This window comes from Lygodium microphyllum, chromosome 3, assembly GCF_053477565.2.
Source record: "Lygodium microphyllum isolate KBCC chromosome 3, Lygodium_microphyllum_v1.1.10, whole genome shotgun sequence".
NCBI classification, from domain to species: domain Eukaryota; kingdom Viridiplantae; phylum Streptophyta; class Polypodiopsida; order Schizaeales; family Lygodiaceae; genus Lygodium; species Lygodium microphyllum.
Genome location: NC_141137.1, coordinates 111,563,270 through 111,583,394, shown reverse-complemented (window position 1 = coordinate 111,583,394; position 20,125 = coordinate 111,563,270).

The window sequence follows — 20,125 nt, the reverse complement described above, 5'->3', positions numbered from 1 at the left end:
CTAGGTTGCACTGTTCTATGATTCTTCTTATTACTTCCTCCTTAGACACCACCTTGTCGACATTATGGATGGTCTTGAACTTCTGCTAATTATAGGCTCGGTTCTCGAGGGTGACGTCGTATCGTCTTCTCTCTTCTTTAGTGAACAAAAAGTGATGGGCACGGTCTTGCTGTCCTACCATTTCTAGCTCCTATTGTAGCACAACAATCTTCCATTAGTTCATTTTCAAGATAATTTTCTCCACAAGAAGACAAAGGGATTGCAACACAATTTTCATGATGCCTGTCTTCTGGGTTGTACAATGGGGAGTCTGTCGCTTGGCCGATAGATCAGTTGTGCAGTTTGGTTGATGTACTGCTCTCAGCCTGTGGAGTAGTTGGGGCACTAGAAGTGTTAGATTGAGTTGGTCTAGGGCCAACTGGTTGTGGCTTTGGTTGATAGACTTCGTGAGGTTTTGGGGCAATGGATTTCTCATCCCTAGTTGGCTCATCACTTTGTGGAGATGGGCTGGAGGGCTTAGATTGAGGAGCACGCGTACCATTCTTAGACTTGGGCAACCAAATCCAATTATTACCTTTGTAATAGCCTTGAGCATGCAACAAGTCTTTGAGTACCCATCGTGGCTTGACTATTCGCCTACTTCGGTAGCACTAGCTTTGCCTTCTAGGCCTAGAACGTGATATTCTGTGGTCACGGATGTAAAAATTACACGGTGCAGCAAACAAAATCTGAGAAAGAGATAGAGATAGAGAGTACACAACAGATAAGATGGAGAATTAGAAAATTTCTTTAGCTCCAAACAACTGATACAGAGATGGCTCAGTCCACCTATGCACTTCCACAGTGAAGCTTAGATGGCAATCTAGATAGAAGATAGGTGAAGAGCTTAAGGCTAGCTGGAACAACCCTGATTGGGTGAAAGACAAATAGATCAATGGTTGTGAAGGGGTTTAGCTTTTATAGCCTATGAAGGCGATTAGATCGGCATGACCGACCTACCATATGAGCCTCCACTCGTCGGCCAGGGAATATTCCAAGGAATACTCCCTTTACCGTCGGGCCGGGGGCACTACTCTCAAACCCCCGCCAGGGGGGCCGTTGGCCCCCTTGGGACCCCCTTAGCCAGGGGCTGCATCCGCGGTCCTCGGACCCCAAAATAGGGGTCCCTTTTAACTCCCTTACCCCGCAACTCAATGCAATGTGCCTTGAGTTGCTACCAACTTAACTACTCAATTCAACCCAAAGATTAGACCCACAATGGTCACCTTTTTGTCATCCGGTCACATAGACCTTATCTGATATACAAGTCAGGACTCAACCAATGTCCAGGCTCACATTTGGCTTCTCCTCATAATGGGGGCCTTACAACTTTGAGCACCATGGATCATTGGTGGCACCTTATGAGGATGGGGCATTGAGCATATCTAATAATGGATTCATGAGGGTTGACAGTTGTGATTGTCATTTGGGCACCCATTTGAGCTCCTACTCAATGGTCTTGGATATGTCTTATTTAGGTGCTACAGCCAACTTATCTTCGCAAGATGGGTCAAGTTACAACCCCCTCCTTAGACCTTGCATTTGATTCCTCCATTGGAGGCATTTTAGGCTTTGATGGAGCTATGCTACCCTTGCTGAAAGCCATCACTATCTGAACATTGCCAATGGCAAGTTGAATCTCTATGAGTCATAGTTGACATTGCAATGTGTTTGTTTCTTGAATGCATGTCCTAGTAGCAATTCCTTACCATCAGTCGTAAGTGTTAGGCAACACATAGAAGATCATAGGTAGGCTTTCAGTCTTGATAGAGATTGCTATTTTGCACTTTTCCAACATTGAGTAGGATTGTCCTCCAAATGGATTGAGTTTAGTGTTGGTAGGCTGTAGTTGGGGTTGACCAATGAGGGTCCAATGATCGTGCGTAAGGATGTTACAGTAAGCTCCCTTGTCAATGTGAATGCGTCAAAGACGTGTGTCTTTTGGGTAATCATCATAATAAGCATAGGTAGACAGGTGCCACCACTTCCTCATCTTCATCTTCAATTTACATGATGTTGGCCACTCGTACCTTGACAAGGTTGGGTTGGCTATGCGAGCTCCTCGCCATCATGCAGATTGGTACTGGGGGCATGTCACTAGGCTTACCAATTGCCTTAGTGGCTTGCTCGCACTCCTTACTATCTGAGAATGGCAGATCAATTGTGGCTAGCACATGCATCCAATCTTGCTCATCCTCAGGACAAGGGATATACTTGGTGAGTGACCTGTATGATTTTCTAACTTGCACATCACCCTTCAGCATGGCTGAGATGGCATCTAAGTCGATGCGTGTAGTCTTCCAAGTGTCCATCTTTATCCTTACTGCTTTCGTTCGATTGCCTGGGAAGATAAGACTGTTGCCCCAGTCTTCTATGACTCCTGTGTTGCACATCCAGGGTCAATCTAATAGGATGTCATAATCCACTCCCTTCATGACAATAAAGTTCACAGAAAAGTGTACACCTGCGATCTTCAACAACTAATTCTTCAACACTCTAAATGGCCTAACTTCCATTCCATTGGCCAATTTAGCATTAAACCTAGCATTGTCAACATGTGGGTTAACCCAAGCCTCGAGTATTGCATGGCTAAGCACACTGACTCCTGCTCCTATGTCCGCAATCCCTTTTCGTGTGGCATCTCCTAATGCCATGACAAGTAGGACTACATGCATCTCTGTGCCCTCCCAAAAAGCATTAACATGTAAGGACTTGGGCATTGAGTGCAGCGTCGGACTCAGTATCTGAGTTACTACATCATGATAATGTAGGTTAGCTGTCCCTTGCTCCATTGGTCCTTCAACCCACTACTTGAGTTCTTGCCATAGCGTCAGATGCTGTCTAAGTAGATCTCCTAAGCTTAAAGTCACCGGGGTGATCGCTAGCATTGTAAGAAGATTGCTAGGTGCTTACTCTTCTTCTAGTCTAGTGTTCCTTAGCTATTGGCCCTAATTGGTTTGCTGGCCCGTAGCATGTAGGCTTTGTTTAAGTGGCACTACTTATGGTATGGCCGTGTACCTCAACCTTGGTCATGGATGCGAGACTGGTGTACTTACACTTGAGAGATCATCAATCTCATCTTCCAATATGGGCTCATCATCCTTAAGGTACTCTTAGGCCTCTTTCACCCACTTATTGACCTTCTCTATGGCTTTGAGCTGGTGTTTTGGGTTGGGGTCTTTTCGACTTTTGCACTCCCCTTCTTACTTGTCTTTGGAGCTGATGTTTCTGCCTCTACGTATGTGACTTTCTTTCCTATGGACAATGCTATAGCACCCTCTGTTTTAAGCATGACCTTGGTCTTCGTCCTCTTCTTCCTTTGCTTATGACTCTTTTTCACTATCGAGGCTACGTTTAGATTGTTGGGTCTAGGCAGTGATATGCCGGCTTGCTTACCTAAGTCATGATGTGTAACAGGATAGGTGTGTCCTCTCCCTCAAATGTCTCAACTCCCAACATCCCCAATGGTACTAATGGCTCGTTTGTTGCACTAGAGGGTGGCTTTTTTCTAAGACATTCGGCAAACAGGTGAGTGATTCCTCACTCTGGGTATCTAAGATTGGCCTTTTCTTGATTAGGCTGCTCCCATTTGGGGCAGTGTGAGGAGATGCGTCCTGGGTGACCACAGTTCTAACAAGAAATTGGTTCTTGGGTCTGCTCCCCTAAGCCTTTGCCTCTACCTAGCGCCATCACTGGCATATGTCTGTAATCCATAAGGATTGCATTTCCCTCTTCGTCATACAAGACGTAAGGGTGCACGTAAGGCTCTTCGTCATTCGGCTCCTCCACATAGTGCACTGGAGGTGGATGGGTTATGTAGGGTCCAGGTGGTCTAGGTACGCATGTGGGGTTTATCTCCATCCTAGGAATGGCTGGTTTAGCATCGTTGGGTGCTGGAAGAGCCAATGGGGCTCCCCTACCGAAGAAGTTTTGCAGTTTGTCTAATTAAGGATGTCCGTATAGTTGCAAGTAGTATGGGAGTCTCCTCGGTAGCCTATAATGCAAGGTATCGTGGTCGAGAACCTACCACAATTGGCGCAAGGTCGCGACCTCGGGTCCTAACACTCGACTAGCAGGTGGTTTCCACCACAATATACACATTGGATGTGAGGGCATGTTGGTTGTCTCATCATCTCTTGTAATTTGGCTAGCTTCGTCTTCATTTCTGCTAGCTCCTAACTTGGGTCAGTGCTCTTTCCTCTATCCTAGAGTACTTGGGCCTGATCTTTTGCTTGACGTTGAAACTCTCTTAGAGTTTCTAGCATTAGTCTCCTCTCGAGTTGAGCTCCTAGAGCTTCTCTCTTTGAGTAGGTCATCCACTCTAATCGCCTCGTCGAAGACCCTAGCTAGCATGTCTCACTGTGCAAGCTTGAATTACCTGCCAAGGCCTTGTAGAGTTCCTCACTTCATATCCCATTGATGAAGACTGTGGAGACCGCTCTTTCAGTGTGGGTTTATCTCCATCCTAGGAATGGCTGGTTTAGCATCGTTGGGTGCTGGAAGAGCCAATGGGGCTCCCCTACCGAAGAAGTTTTGTAGTTTGTCTAGTTAAGGACGTCCGTATAGTTGCAAGTAGTATGGGAGTCTCCTCGGTAGCCTACAATGCAAGGTATCGCGGCCGAGAACCTACCATTTTTCGCCACACCCACAAGTAAGGTTCTCCATAATCCAAGGGTAGATACACATGAAGGTTTCTACATACCTGATCCAAGTGAAAAACTCCTAGGAACGCCGATTGATTCGTCGGAATCTCTCTCTCTCTCTCTCTCTCTCTCTCTCTCTCTCTCTCTCTCTCTCTCTCTCTCTCTCTCTCTCTCTCTCTCTCTCTCTCTCTCTCTCTGTGGGACCAGTACCATGCCACAGAACAGGTGGTATGATGATGAGTGCAGAGATCTACGTTGATAGCTACGCGATTTGGAGACCAGAGGAGAGATCACACACAGACAGGCGCAGAGACGCATGCACCGCTTGACCCGTCGTAAAAAGCGAGAATGGGAGGAGGAGAGATATTGGGATATATACCACCTTCTTATGAGCAGAGATTGTGCAGAGGCATGGAGGCAGATCAGAGAACCACGCTCACCCACACCGATACATGACCCTGCAGTATGGCATGGATACGCACAGAGTTTATATCATGTACCCGCACAGCCGCTGATACCCACACCATGTACACCGAGACCAGGTATTTCATCCTTTTTCACCACTAGTATGGTGAAACATGCTATCTCACGGTTACAGCATGGCCGCGCTCGAGACCAGTTTGATCTTCAGGCAGAGCATATTATATATGGCAGAGACACATTGGCTCCACTCATTGCTCACCTCTTCAACCATGCATTGTCTGAGGGGTTCCCTGACTCGTGGACAGAGCACACCATTGTACCTATCCACAAGTCAGGGGATCCTATGGATCCTAACACATATAGGACCATCATGATTGGGCCAGTTTTGTCCAAACTTTATGGCACGGTGATGGAGGAGGAGCTCAGCACGCTGGCAAAGAGAGAGTGCATGCGCACACCCGGACAGGCAGGGTTCAGACGGGCATTTTCTACCATAGATCACATCTTCACTCTCCGTTGTTTGATCAACCAGACACGAGTGAAGAAACAGAGATTGTACTGTTGCTTTGTGGATTTCCGCAAAGCCTTTGACACGGTTCTGAGAGAGAGGCTTTTCAAACGCCTACTTGATCTAGGGGTGGATGATGACATGATGTGGGGTATTTATGCACTATATGAGTGGGTTACTGGCAGAGTCAGATGTCCGGGAGGTATATCAGATCCCCTTGTGAGCACCATTGGTGTGAAGCAAGGATGCCCACTCTCACCGACTCTATTTGGGCTATACATTGATGAGATAGCAGAGTTTATTCAACAGCAAGCCGGTGGAGGTATAGATCTCAGTGGAGCCACAGTTCATATCTTACTATATGCAGATGACATTGTGTTGGTCTCAGACTTAGCTCAGGGATTACAGCAGCATTTATTAGCATTGGATGATTTTTGCATACAGAGAGGCATGACAGTGAACCTTGGTAAAACCAAGGTTCTTATATTTCATACATCAGCTCAGATACGCAGACAGAGTATTTTCATGGCAGCAGGAGGGAGTATTGAGGTCACTGGATCATATGTATATTTGGGAGTCACTTTTACAGCAGCTTCAGGGACTTTCTCGATGACACAGGCAGCTCGTGACCGCCTCACTAGAGGATACTCAGCATTGGCTCTTATGGAGCGACAGTGTCATCAGGCACATTTCCAGGAGCCTCACACCAAGGGGTGGCTCTTTGATACTCTAGTCACTCCAGCACTAATGTATGGAGCAACTATATGGGGGCCAGACCTTGCCGATTATGTATGGACATTGATGGAGAGACCTCAGGTGATCATGATATCTAGATTGATTCGCAGCAAGGCCTCAGTCCCACATGACATTGTGCGAGCAGAGCTTGCCACACCGCCCATGCTAGTCGAGGCATTATTTCAGACAGTCTGCTTCCTACACAGATTTCAGGATATGGACAGAGATCGCATTGCATATAGAGCATATATGGCATCTCAGGAGATGGCTCGAGCGGGGGATACCACATCATGGTATGCACAGACTAGAGCTTGGCTTCACAGACATGGGCTGGACATTGATAGACTCCCACCTCTTCTATATGATACTCAGGCTCCCACTTACACCCTCTCTCTCTCTGAGAGGAACAGAGTCATCAGACAGGAGATATGGCATATTTATATACAGAGGACATGGGTCAGCCCTGCACAGCCACTGCCATCGAAGATGGCACATTATTACACACAGTTCTTGAGGATATCAAAGCAGGGATTCATAGAGATTTCGAGATATATGCAGATCTATATGCCACATCGATTGAGAGTTCTTATTGGACAGCTCAGGGTATCATCACATCAGCTTATGATTGAGAGCGGCAGAGCCAGTGGCATCCCGCGGGAGGAGAGGATATGCCCCCTTTGCAGATCAGAGGTGGAGAGTGAGGAGCATTTTGTTCTTAAATGCCCGGCATACTCAGAGTTGAGATCTAGATACACATTGAGCAACTCACTTCAGGGATGTATGACTGATATGGATCAGAGATCATTTGGCCGTTTTCTGGGAGAGGCATGGCACATCAGAGAGCAGAGCACACAGCGGGTCCCAGTCAGAGAGGGGCCCACCCAGACGACTATTACACAGTTCTTTCAGACAGACAGAGTGAGAGCTACTGTACCAGCCTCCAGCCAGACCTCCGGGCTCACACTACAGCAGGCTAAGGACCAGCGTACCCGACGTCGCACAAGGATCCGTGGGTTTCGGACCCCACAGCCACACCGACAGGAGATCCGGAGGATTCTTGATCTACATCGACAGCAGACTGAGATCCGACGACACTCGACACATTGGATCTCAGATCTCCAGTTTGCTCTTTCTCCACTGCCGATGTACCACATCCTGCATCCAGGAGGGATCATCTGCTATTAGCGACTTCGACAACTGCTACTACATCCCAGGATAGTATATCTCCCTGCATCTGTTACATATACACATCGCACCACTTTATCGCAGCCAACAGTTGTTCCCCTATCACAGCCGACATTTGTTCCCCTTTTGTAGCCATTATCTGGAGTACCAAAGCTACATACACACATACACATACACGACACTTATCACACTCACAGCACCGTATTTTCAGTTTCCAATTTTTAGCTTTTCATTCAGCACTTTTATTTTGGATAGCTGGACCTCATCAGTTGTATCACAGTTTGTCTCATAGGCCAGTTTTGGTCTTTAGAAGACGTTAATATAACTTTCTTTCTCTCTCTCTCTCTCTCTCTCTCCTACTACTACTACTGAAACTGAAAATGAGCTTTCCAACCCCCTTCCTTAGGTCTTAAGCCCTTGTCCTAATACCCCAATGCTGCCTCGTTAAAGCTCATGCCTTGCCAATGGATTGCAAGTCCATTTTTTTCTTGATTTTGTTGTATTTTGGTCAGTTTTATAGCATAAACCCTAAAGCTTTGTCCTTCGATTTCTTAATCCTATCCTCCTCTAAACTCAACAAAAATCAAAATCAAAATTTTGAAATGTTTTCTCCTACTTGCCTTATCATCAAAAAACCAAAATACTTACTTGATGCAAAGATTAAAAACCCAAAACCTCCTACCTATCTCAAGCTCCGGTTTGGGGGTGAAACCCTTACTCTGTCACTCGATTTGAGGTGTGCAAGTGCTCAAGCTTGAATCCATTTGTCCCGGCAATGGAACCAAAATGTAGAGGTGAGTGAACTACCAACACCCACAAACCACTTATTTTTCCAAGTGTTTCAAGCAAACACTTATGGGTATCTCTCACCTAGCCGACGCACCTTCGATCCTACCAAGTGTAGTGAGCTTACCTCGATGCCTTATTGAGTACCCACCTCCCTCATACACACTAGTAGCTCTACGATTCGTGATGCGAGCTCAAGCAACCTCAAGCCCCCACCTTCAAGCTCCATCCTCCATAGCTGTGTGTGAGACAAGAGAAGAGAAGAAGAGAGGAGATGATGGATAGCTTCTTCTCCTTGATCCCTCACCCTCACACTCTCACACTCCCTCTCTCAAGCACACTCAAGCAAGCAAGAACGAGAGAAGAAGAGAAGAATAAGAGTCCACTTTAGCCACACACTAAAGAATGAGCTTCTCATTCACTTTTTGAGTTTATATACAAAACCCTAAATCCCTTTTGGGCGATCATCCCCTTATCCCCTTTTTTATATGGCTGACCTAGGCCCACTTTCCCATTGTCCTCCTATCTTCTTAGCTTCCTTCCTACCGCCCATCTACTTTTACAATTTGCATAGGAGGGAGCCTGGCACTCTTTTACAAAAGTTTTAGGACTACCTTGCATTTAAAAATGCGCTTTTGCCTTTGACTTAGCTTTTGAGGCTGCCCTTGTGCTTTTAGTCGTTTCCCTTCCTGATTCTTCTGTTGTGTCCGATCTCCTTCTGGGCCGCCTGTTTCAGCTCCTAACTTGCACATTTCCACTTTTTCCACTATTTCTTGTGCTAAAGTTAACATCTACTAGAGATAGACGTCAATGTGATTGGTTTACACCCTCCCTAGACTATGTTATAGTGATAGATTCTAGTGAGGCCCTTACTTGAAAAGGCAATGCATAGAGGTGATAGTCACTCTTGGGAGAGGGCCATGTTGTTTGTGTTTGATTCACTGCAAAAAAACCATATATGAGATTTGGTTCCTTTGCCCAGTGTAAAACATGCATTGCCATACAAGCGAGTATACAAGTTGAAGAGTATGCGTGGACTCCCCAAGCCGCCACAATACAAGGTAAGATTGGTCGCTAAGAGTTTTAATCAGCAGGAGCATGGTGTTAACTTTAATTAAGTATTTTCTTCTATAGTCAAGATGACTATCCTAAAATTGGTTTAAGCCTTGGCTGCACCATTAGATTTGGATCTTTATCAGATGGATGTAAAAATGACTTTTTTGCATGGGGACTTGCATAAGGATATCCATATGCAGTAGTCAAAGGTCTTGATGGAAAAGGAAAGGGAACACCCAGTGTATAAGTTGAGAAAGAGCCTTTATGGCCTTAAATAAACACCTAGGGAATGGTACCATAAGTTTGATACTTTCATGCATTCATAGAGATACACTCACAATGATATGGACTTGTATCTTTATATGAAGAAGGCTCATAATGATAGCTTTTTTTTAAAAAAAATTATGTCAATTATATGTTGATTGCTATGACAGCTCATGATGATGAGTTGGATGCTTTGAAGACTTAGCTCAAGAAATGCTTTGAGATAATAGCCTCATATATTCTTGGTATGTGCATCGTGCATGATTTCTTTAAGGGGCTCCTTTACTTGTAATAGTAGGTGTACATATAGAAGGTGCTTGAGCAATTTTATATGCAAGATGTTTAGCATATTGGTTGTCCATTATCTTCCCACATGGAGGTCAATTAAGCCGATTGTCCCCACTCTAATGAGCAAAAGGCCGATGTGGCCAAGATCCCTTTTGCATTGGTAGTGGTCAATTTGAAGTATTCCATGGTAGCCATTGGTCTTGATATAGCATTTGCAGTGGGAGTTATGGCATACTATATGGCTACACTTAGCCAGCAACATTGGGACATCATAAAGGGTATCATGAGATACCTAAAAGACACTACAAATATGAGCATTTGCTATGTGGCCAAGATATTACAATTGTGGGTTACACTAACTCCAACTATGTGAGATATATAGATAGTAGGAAGTCCACCTCTAAGTATGTCTTTACTTTTGTTGGAGGTGTTGTTTCTTGGATGTCCAAGGTGCAAAAATGCATAACCTTATCTACTATTGAGGCAAAGTATATTGCAAACACTAAGGCTTGCAAAAGGAGACCCTATGATTAGACCATCTAGTAGTAGACCTTGGTATCATTGTTACTCCCGTACTACATCTAAATTCTATGAGTGCTATTTAGTTGGCCAAAACTTCAATCTTCCATGTGAAGACAAAGCACATTAAGAGGCGCTATTACTTCATCGGGGAGATGGTAGAGGACAAGTATGTTAAGCTTGTCAAGATCTCGATTTACGAGAACTTGCAGATCTACTCACTAAAAGTCTCTCAGCAAAATGTTTTACCTTCCTTAGGAAGATAATGGGAGTAGGATGAAGGTGCCTAAGCCTACCACCCTATATTTATTACACACAATGTGCCTACACACCTGTACACCACAAGTGATGGGCACCGATCACTATCAATTTATTCTTTGTTCTTTATTCTTTCAATGACTATTGAATAAGGGAATGAAAGTCACACATTGTGACGTTTGAAGTTCCTACATCTTGTATCTCTCTCTCTTTCTCTCTTGCTCCATCCTCCATAGCTTGCATCTCTCTTGTTTTTGCTTGCTCATGCTTCCACTCGTGCTTCTCCCTTCAAACATATTATTCCTTGAAATTAAATTTGTGATTATCTTTTGTAGTGTACAAGAGTTAATAAATGTGGCAGTATGTGAGATAAAGGAAGAAGATACAGATGAACGAGTCTTGTTTTGGTAAAAGATGAATGAAGTGTTGGAGAAGTGTGGCCACACCAAATCTAATTTTCAAGGTAGGTGCCAATTGGAGGGCTGTCCATATATGTATTCAATGATGGTTGTGAGAACATAATTCAAGGAAGGAAGAGATCTTTCTTATTTCATTGGGAACAAAGTCTCCAAATACTCACCTTGTAGTATGTGCACAAGAATTTCCAAGACAAGCATGAGCATTTGTGCTACATGTGGGGATGTGCATCAATAAAAGATAATGCAACTATGCAATACCGATTCACTTGGGCCTGGTGGACCTCGAGCTCAAGGAGTTCACTCATAAACACACAAGTATATTATGTGGATTCAAAAGAAAAATTTTAAATATTAAATTTACAAAAAATTTACATACAAAAGGGTGCAATATAAATGATTTATTCATATATGGAATATAAAAGGGGTGTATTTTATTTAGGAAAATTTCACAAATGATGGTATTTTAAATAGGCCTTGAATGCACATAATATAGAGGATCTATGTATGGTGAACCCCTCAAGGTCTCAGGTAAGGTTACACATTGTAATATTCCTATAATGGATTGTTAGCTTAGTTGGTGACACCTTAGATATCCATGTTGAAGCGACACTTTGTCAAGGTCTAGTCTCTAAGAGCATAGAGTGATATATGCTCTCATTCTTCTCTCTCTCTATTCACATTCCTACAAGTGGTAGAGGACATTGCTCATATGCTAACCACAAGCCTTATAGAGCTAGTGCATGTGAGCTAGCTAGCGGGCAAGGGCTTCAAATGGACTATTAGCTTGTATGACACATGTGCCAGTGTTATGGCCAATGCTTTACTAGAAAATGCAAAGCATCATGCATTCATTGGAAGAAAGTTCCATGGTGTAGGACCCAATGTAGAAAAACTTCTAAGTCGATTGCAACAAGAGAGTAACCCTACACCAACAATGGTGGCACGAATGGTGGAGGAGGTGGCAACTTGAACCAAAATGCATCAACAACTTGATTTTAGAGGTGATACATAATTGTAGTGAGGAAATAAAAGATTGATGGGAAAGGGAGATCAAAGGTTGCAAATGTCTCTCGCTGGCTAGAGTATGTTATTAAAAATCAACTTAAAAGAAACGATACAAGAAATGTAAATTTTAAGGCCCCTTCGCTATCAATCCAAGCAAGGCCAATGCCTTCAAATTCTTTAGAGGAAGTGGTGGTAGAGACCGACCTACACAACACCGTCTAGGCCATAAGAAGGATTCCAGCTCATAGTTATGTCCAATATCAAGGCTTGTTAGGGGCTTAATAAGGAAAATGTAAGAAATCGATTAGAAACACAACACGTGGGGCACATGCACCTTCATTTTGGGATGTCATGGAGTGGTCCAACTCACAATGGGATGCTAATAATCAACATGCAATGAGGTGTGAGTTCATGTGATTTTGCAATGATAGTGTAGACTACACATGGAATATATATTATTGCATTCAACACCCACCATCTAGAGTCCCACAAGTATGGCCAATGGCCTACGGCACAAATTTGACCATAGAAGAAATCCACACGTTAAAGAGTGGTGGGTTTGTTTTATAGGAAGCACAATAAATTGACACTAATGAATGCTTATACAAATATTGAAAAAGGTGTCTCACAAGCTGTAGGGAAAAGAATAGACTTAACATTGGCTCTAGGGGCAACTATGAAGGGCCAAGCAATGGTGAAAGCCTTGAAACATTAGCTTTTCAAACTAAAGATACCCAACTCAAGTTTCTTGCAAGAGAGTTATAATGCTTACATTGCAAAGAACCCAACATATAATTGTTGAGATTTCATGGATCATGCTACAAAAGCGAATACATATTTGGTATGCAAGCACTTCTACTACATGTACCTTTGAGTGTTTAGAATGAATGCAAATATAAATATGTTTATACACCAACCTATGATTATAGAAAACTTGCACCTCATATTTGGAAGTAGAACTTTTCTAACATTGCCCATGGTGTGACCATAAAAAAAACGATTTGCACTAGTTCTTAGCACAAATGTATTTTATTTTGTTAAGAACATATTGTCACAACTCATATGGTTAGTTGTGATCCAATTTTTGACAATCCTTCTATCTTTCTCTCTCTTGATGTGTGGTATAGTAGTATAATTGGATGTTTAACAATATCACATATTGTATAAGAGAGAGACAATAGTTTCAATACTTGTTATAAGATACTAGAATACAAATCCTACAAATCTAAAGAGGTCACACAAATACTTGTGTGTGTGTGTGTGTGTGGGGAGAGAGAGAGAGAGAGAGAGAGAGAGAGAGAGAGAGAGAGAGAGAGAGAGAGAGAGAGAGAGAGAGAGAGAGAGAGAGAGAGAGAGAGAGAGAGAGAGAGAGAGAGAGAGAGAGAGAGAGAGAGAGAGAGAGAGAGAGAGAGCCAATCTAATTCTTTTCCAACATAGTCAACAATGTTTCTACCATAAATTAATCACAAAGCGTGATTGATTTGTCATAGTATCATTTATATACATAACCATAATGTCTACCATAGCAAATCATGAATTAATTTTTTTTAGGGATTTTATTTATTTAGTGTTGATTATGAACCTTTACTTAAACTAATCTACTCAAAATAGTGAAATTTGAATCAGCTTCAAATCAGTGCCTCACCAATCCAATTTCTTGCTTCTAGTCTATCAGAGCCACATAATTTTAGATTAAGCATTGTACAAATTCGAGAGATCAACTCCTCCAACTCTCAATCCTAATCTCAAGCATGTGATTGTTGTGGAATGTGAGGATCTTAGAGTCATTGATTCCATATGTGTCCTAGCAAATTTATCAAAAATGTCATGCTACACACACAACATTCAGGACTTAGTTGAAACTCCTATTGTTTCAAGAGCTTCAATGCTCTTAGACTCAACTCTCTGTCACACAATCAACTTTCAATCCATTTTCAAAGCCATTCACTCTTCTTTCACTTCTTGAGCACTTCTCCCAATCAAAGAAGAAAGCAAACAACCAAGATCTTGTAGTAGGCTTACCTTCACAATTGAAGCATAAATGCTTCCAAAGGCTTCACGACAACGTCAATCCAAGCATGGCTTGTTCAATACACTGTACTACTCCATGGCAACTAAATTGCCCTTCAAGTGCTCCAATAAAGAGAGGAAATGTATAGAAGGAGGAGAAATGACAATCTCAACCTCAACTCCACTCAGAAGGAGGAGAAGAAGATAAAAATTCAAGGCAAGATAGAAGCTTCACTCCATAAGTTTCTTGCTCACTCCCTCACTCTCAACGTGAAGCATAAGAAGATGGGTTGGAAGCAAAAAGAAGGTAGCTCTTAAATTTGCACACAAAAGAATGAGCTTCTCTATTCACTTTTTAGCCTCTATAAATGGGTTTGGGATTTAGGGTTCTGTCCACAAATTGGGTGCCCTTCCTACTTTTATGCTCCTGACCAGTCCCTTTAATACATGAATATATCCTATGTTAATTGGACCACTCCCAACAAAAGTGAACAAAAGATCGATGCTCACAACCTCTCGTAGTTGTTACGAGTCTTCCTATCTACTATGAGAGACTTTACAAATTGTGTGTGAGCAAGCTTGATTCTAAATGTTATTACAATAATAGTGCAACCCAAAGTTTTTGAAATCTATGCGAATAACCGTGCCTAAAATAAAACAATATAATCCAAAAGAATTAATAATTTCAAAACATTTTTGGCATATTACACCTCCACTTGCATCGTTTTCACCATTTGTAGTGCGCATGTGCACACACGTGCGCACACACACGCAATGAATGAATGATGGATTGACCTTGTACTTGCAGGTGGCTAGCATGACTATGTGGGAGAAGCCCATATTATAAAAAGCAAGGCCTTAGGGCTTGACATTGAGAGATCATCAACATGGTTGGCTACTTTAATTGACACATGAAAGAAATTCAATCATCGGCTATCATTCATTCCCTTCCCTATGTCAGACCTAGTTATGCTTCTCAACCACCCCTTTTTGGGATGTAAAGGGTTGCTTGTCCTACACATCTTCCCTTTTTGGGTTGTAAGCATCTTTCTTCAAATGCAAAACACTACCCTTCACTCTCATTTTGGAATAATTTTTTTATTGTTGAATTTTTAAAACTCTAAATTATGTTGTATGGTGCATTTCCATAAGTTTTTTTGAGAGGGTACATTGTAGACATTGTTATAATATTTTAAAAATATTACACATTGTTATTATAAAAATACATGTTTTTATTTTCTATATATATTTTTTGAGAGGGTGCCATGCAAGCTTGGTTGCATTTTGATGGTTTTGAGTATTACCTTTAGTGCAATCCTTTTGAAATATATAAAATATGATTATAATGAATGAAGAAGGTGTCTTTCTAAAAGTTAAAAATATAGACATGCTCACTTTGGACTTACTTAAGGACTGTTCATACTTGAGGGTACTTGATGTTTAGAAGATAGAGATGAAAGTTGAGCTATGATAAACCTAACAATATTCTAAATCATGCTAATGCTAACTAATGCATCACACACACACACACACACACACAAAATGACATATTTCATGCAACCTTGCAACAACATGTCCAATATCTTGCAATCAACTCCGAGGGATGGGGGCTCACTTATAAATATGTAACTCTATTACATGAGTTCAATAGAAAGTGTTTTTAAAGTCTCTTTCTTAGACTATTTTTACATTCAAAAGGGTATCTTTTAATGGGGATATTCGTAGGTTGAATAGGAAAAGGGTATGTCTTATTCATGATAAATCTACATATAAGGGGTTCTTAAATTAGGCCTTGAATGCATGTAATAGTAAGGATATACAGATAGTGAATCTCGTCTAAGTGGTGGGGGGAGAGAAGGAGAGCCAAAACTCCAACACCTCCCATTGCATGAAAGTCAAGCCTCACTACGTTTAGAAGAATGATTTGTTGTCTAATCTACCCTCGCTCTGAGCTAAGTGTGACACACACACACACACACACACACACACACTCTCTCTCTCTCTCTCTCTCTCTCCATGTCCCCTTGTTTTCCTCCCCAAAGAATCTTTTCAAATGTATGTTTTGTAACTTGGGTGACCCTTTAGGCTTTAGGTTTGAGAGATCTACTAGTAGACAGTGCACAACCACAATCTCACCATCCATATGGTTTAGTCATTCACCACTAGAAATGAATGTCTCATAAACCGCCATCTTATACAAGAGAGGAGAGAGGGATAAATGGATTTTCAATACGAATGGTGTAACTTGCATATATAGACCAATAGCATGGATTGATTTGTTGAGTAAATCTTACTACTATATTATTTTGGTTATAGGTTTTGGAGGTTCGAACCTACCCCCTTTTCTAAACCTCCCTATTTCAATTAAAACCCCCTCCCCTCCCCTCTCTCTCACATGTAATCTCTCATTTTCTCTTCCCCCTCCCCTTTTTAATTAAAAGCCCCCCTCCCCTTCCCTCTCTCTCTCTCTCTCTCTCTCTCTCTCTCTCTTTAAAATTAAAACCCCCTCCCCTCTCTCTCATGTATAATCTCTTGCTTTCTTTTTTCCCTCCCATCTTTAATTAAATTCCTCCCCCCCCCTCTCTCTCATGTGTAGGGCCTAGGTTTCTCTCTATCTCTCTCATAGTTAGATTAAACTTTTTAATTTAAAAAGTTTTAGTTAAATATTTTAATTTTAAAGTTTTTCGAATATAGTTTTTCACACACTTTGAGAAAGAGAGAGAGAGAAGAAAAAGAAAAAGAAGAAGGAGCTGGAGGAGGAGGATAATAAAAGAAGAAGAAAGAAAAAAAAAGGGTGAGGGAGGGAAATATGAAAGAGGAAAGAGAAGAGTCTTTTTTAAATTAAACATTTTTCTTCCCCCTTCCCCCTCCCCCCCTCTCTCTCATGTGTAGGGCCTATGTTCACACACACACACACACACACACTCTCTCTCTCTCTCTCCTTTAATTAAATCAAACTTCTTTTTAAATCAAAAGTTTATCTCTCTGTTTTAAAAGTTTTTAAATTTAAAGGTTTTTCACACACTTTGAGAGAGAGAGAGAGAGAGAGAGAGAGAGAGAAGAAGAAGAAGAAGAAGAAGAAGAAGAAGAAGAAGAATGATAAAAAAAGAAGAAGAAAGAGAAAGATGGAGAGGAAGGGAAAGTGGAAAGAGAATAATCTTTTTTAAATTAAACATTTTTCTTCCCCTCCTCCCCCTCTCTCTCTCTCTCATGTGGAGGGCTTAGGTTCTCTCTCTCTCTCTCTCTCTCTCTCTCTCTGGTGCGCAGATCAGACGCTATATGCTCGCGTAGTGAATGCCGGAAGGTCCCCAAGAACAATGAACTCTACTTTTTGCACAAGTTACAAGGTAAAAAGCATGAACGACAAGAGCAAGAGACCAATTGGGTGCAATCTCCCCCCATGCCTTGTGTGAGCGCTCCACAAAGCATGTATTTTATGTATATTTCATCTTCATGCTCAATAACAGTCCAATTTACAAAAATATAGCAAGCTTTTAGCTTTTGAGTTTGCTTTAACACAAAAATAGGAATAAAGCTAATGGACGGTGCCCAAAGAGTCTGGCACGCCCAATACAATGTCGAAATAGAAATAACATAACCGTGCGCCCATGCGCATACAAAATAATAATAAATAATCGATGCCTCAATAAATAGGCATTACAAAATATAGGCGTGGCGCCTATCAAAATATAATCCATAAATCGAATACTCGCTATCCTCCAATGCTTTCCTCCGCCACTGCTGCTATCTCTACACATCAACTGAAGCATTCACAATCGTTAGTAAAATAATACAATTAAACCGACAAAAGTGAATACCTAGCAGTCTTCAGCTACATAAATAAATCAACTGGTTAGAAATAAATCCTAACCTTAATTTATTACGAGTGCGCACTCAAAACTCATAAACGTTTATTAATTTAATATGCATTTTGCGGAATCACCCGCTATGGAATCACCCATGTACACACTAAATTAATGAAACGCCCGAAAAGGACAGGCGTCCCCATCAACTTCTCGCACAAAGAATCCACTTTGTGTATGAGCCCCGGTCATCAAAGTTTACGGAATCCACCGTAAAACCTCACGGAATCCACCGTGAAATATGCCTCCTGGCATCACTCTCTCTCCTTTAATTATATCAAAATTCTTTTTAAATCAAAAGTTTATATCTCTTTTTTTCTCTCTGTTAGATTAAACTTTTCAATGTAAAAATTTTAATGAAATATTTTTAAAATATTTTTTAATTTAAAGTTTATTGGAAATAAGTTTTCCACACTTTGAGAGGTAGATAGAAGAAGAAGAAGGAGAAGGATCAAAAGGAGAAGAAGAAAGAGAAAAAGACAGAGAGAGGGGGGACGGAAGAGAAAAGAGAATAGTCTTTTTTAAATCAAACATTTTTTAATATAGTTTTTGACTTATATATATATATATATATATATATATATATATTAAGGGAAGAGAAATGAAAAGAGAGGAAATAGAAAAATAGAGAGAAGAAAAAATATATAAAGAGAAGAGAGCGAGATAAAAAAACTCGAAGGAGAAAGAGAGAGAAAAAGAAGAGAGAGAGAGAGAGAGAGAGAGAGAGAGAGAGAGAGAGAGAGAGAGAGAGCAAAAAAGAAAGAAGATGAGAGTGAGAGAGAATGGGAATAGAGAGAAAGAGAATTATAGAGAGAGGAAATATAAAATTTAAAAAAGAGAGAAAAAAGGGGGAGAAGAAAAGGGAAGAGAGAGAGACAGAGAGAAGAAAAGCGGGGAGAGAAAAAAAGGAGAGAGAATTTGAACATAAAGAGAGAATTGTAGAGAGAGGAAAGATAAAATTTAAAGAGAATGAAGAGAGAGAATAAGAAAAAAGGAAAAAAGAAGAGAGAGAGAGAGAGAGAGAGAAGAAGAAGAAGAAGAAGAAGAAAGAGGAAAAGAGGAAGGGAGATGGGGGAAAATAGGAAAGAGAAAAGTCTTTTTTAAATTTAAATACTTTTTGAGAGAGGGGGAAGGGAGAGAGAAGGAGAGAGGGGGAAGAGAAAGAGAGAAAAAAAAATTAAAAGAGAGAGGGAGAGAAGAAAAAAAGAAAAAATAGGAGAGAGAGAGAGAGAGAGAGAGAGAGAGAGAGAGAGAGAGAGAGAGAGAGAGAGAAAATATGAACATAAAGAGAGAGAATTACATATAGGAAAAAGATAAAATTTACATATTTTAAGAGAGATTAAGGGGGGGAGAGAGTGAAAGAAGAAGAGAGAGAGAGAGAGAGAGAGAGAGAGAGAATAATAAGAATAAGAAGAGAGAATATAAAGAGAGAGAGAGAGAAAGAGGAGAGAGAGAAGAATAAGAATAAGAAGAAGAGACAATATAAATAGAGAGAGAATAATAGAGAGAGAAAATATAAAATTTAAGAGAGAGAGAATAAAAAAATTTAAAAAGAGAATCAAGAGAGAGAAGAAGAAGAAAAAAAGGAAAAAAGAGGAGAGGAAGAGAGAAGAAAGAGAGGAGAGGGGGGAGAATAAAAGGGGGGAGAGAAAGAGAAAGAGAGAGAAGAAAAGCGGGGAGAGAAAAAAAAGGAGAGAGAGAGAGAACCAAGAGAGGAGAAAAAATAAAATAAAATAGAAGGCACAAAGAGAGAGAGAGAGAGAGAGAGAGAGAGAGAGAGAGAGAGAAAGAGAGAGGGAATTGGGAGAGAGAGTGAAGAAAAAAATTAGAAACAGAAAGGGAAAAGAGGAGAGAGAAAGATGAGAAATGGATTGTTGAGTGACGCATAGTAACTTCGTTTACCTTTTTGAGGTAGCAAAGCTGTTGTGAAGCAGCCCAGTGTTCCATGTGCGCAAAACAGAATGCTAATATCTAAATTAAAAAAAAATATAATATGATGGGAAAATTCTAAAGGACCTTGATAGATCTTCTCATTTAGCTTATAAATAAAAATAAAAACTTGAGATTGGGTAGCAAAGTCTTTGTGTGTAATTGACTAAGGCTAGTTATAGACTTGTATTAAAA